The 1,737-nt window shown below is 42.2% G+C and overlaps 1 protein-coding gene and 1 long non-coding RNA gene across 2 annotated transcripts in view; one reads left to right on the forward strand and one right to left on the reverse strand.

Moving 5' to 3' along the window:
• Positions 1-421, reverse strand: part of LOC107569518 (ornithine aminotransferase, mitochondrial-like) — a 9,911-nt gene extending 9,490 nt beyond the window's left edge. Inside the window, exon 1 of the mRNA XM_016255623.1 lies at positions 337-421. The gene's annotated coding sequence lies outside the window, so the exon portion shown is untranslated. The remainder of the gene's footprint in view (positions 1-336) is intronic.
• A 1,150-nt stretch (positions 422-1,571) lies between these two features.
• Positions 1,572-1,737, forward strand: part of LOC107569508 (uncharacterized) — a 3,157-nt gene continuing 2,991 nt past the window's right edge. The window contains exon 1 of the long non-coding RNA XR_001606902.1: positions 1,572-1,664. This is a non-coding gene — a long non-coding RNA (uncharacterized lncRNA). The remainder of the gene's footprint in view (positions 1,665-1,737) is intronic.

Consider the following 1,737-nt stretch of genomic DNA (forward strand, 5'->3'; position numbering starts at 1 on the left):
ACACACACACACACACACACACACACACACACACACACACACACACACACAGGTTTTTAAAATGAATAGTTACACAGCAGTCAAGAGAAGTTACCAATAAAGTAACAATTTAAATAAATGTAAATATTACTAACATGAAGTAACTGAATTTCACTGAATAAACTCCCACCGAATCTGCATCTTCCTCACCTTCATCAGTCTAACCCTCTTCCTCTTCCTATCTGCTGCGCCTCATTAACATGCTCGTGATCATGGATATTCATCAGCCCTCGCTGCATTATGAACAACCGCGCGGTGTGTGTGAGACCCGTATGTGTGTGTCTCTGTGTGCGTTACCTGCTGCGGGTCCGAGTCTGCTCTGCTCCTCCGGCGAGTCTCACGCTGCCTCTAGACGGATTATTCAAGCGCACGCACACACGTCACGCTGCGTCATGACGCAAGCGGCGTCAGCGCTGTGAATGGTTAACCTTTTCTGCATAAATGTAAAAACATTCTGATACTGTAATAGTTTTATTGCGACGGTAAGTGATTAATCTGAAGTGACTGAGTGTGTGAACAGACTCAAAGTGTGACGCGACACTAGTTATTCATCTCCCCTGATATAATTTTGGCCAAATATTGTCTAAAATACATTGTCGCTGTATTCTACGCAGTAATCATTTATTAATTTGGCAGACAGTAAAGCAATTTAAAGTATTATTATTATTATCATCATCGAACACATACGAAAAACATCCTTGTGTATTTAATTTAATTTGATCTTTGGTCAGCAGCATCTGCGCGCGCTTCCAGCATTAAGCGGCTGAACTTCATTTCCCAGAAGCCCCTGCGCCGCGCGTGCGCAGTCGCGTCAGCAGCATGGCCGCAGGCAGCAGTGTGGAGTGGCTGAAGAGTGTGAAAGCAGGGATTTGAGACACGTGTGGAGTTCTGAGAGGGAGGAGGACAGGCCATACACGGATCTGGAGAAGGGCAGGACACTTTCATTGCTTTGCATAATAATAACAACATATAATAATATATGAATTTCAATACAGTTGACCATGTATTGACAAGAGTCTTGCATAACAGATCGAACAGATTCGAAATGGTTGCATACTACCATACTTAGTGCGCTCTCTACATACTGTTCATAGTATGCTAACTTTCTGTATGCATACTACATTAGCCAAAATCTTAAGTATACGTCCCTTGGCTGAATTGGGAAACTAGTCGTTCTATTTCTGCTATATCTTTATATGATGTGAGACATGATGTGATTTAGTATGCTATTCTGTACAGAGTATCCCACAGTGTTCAGTGTGCTGAATGAAAGTAAAGTCAGCTGTCATCATTCTTGACTCATTATTTGATCAGACAAATAAATAAACACAATGTATAAAAATATAAAACAACCCTCGCATAAACACTAAGTATGCAGTATGCACTATATGTTGTGCAGTATGAGTAGTACACACACACACACACACACTCTCACACACACATACACACACACACACACACATACACACACACACACACACATACATACATTAATTGAATATTTGTTGATTTGATTTGATGTGTGTGTGTCAGGTTGTGATGATTGGTGATGATCTGCTCAATGATGTCGGTGGAGCTCAGCGCTGCGGGATGAAGGGTCTTCAGGTCAGAACCGGCAAATACAGGTCAGTGTGAGTGAGAGTGTGTGTGTGTGTGTGTGTGTGTGTGTGTGTGTGTGTGAGAGAGTGTGTGTGAGTG

The sequence above is a fragment of the Sinocyclocheilus grahami genome, unplaced genomic scaffold, assembly GCF_001515645.1.
Source record: "Sinocyclocheilus grahami isolate Dianchi unplaced genomic scaffold, SAMN03320097.WGS_v1.1 scaffold1353.1, whole genome shotgun sequence".
NCBI lineage: Eukaryota > Metazoa > Chordata > Actinopteri > Cypriniformes > Cyprinidae > Sinocyclocheilus > Sinocyclocheilus grahami.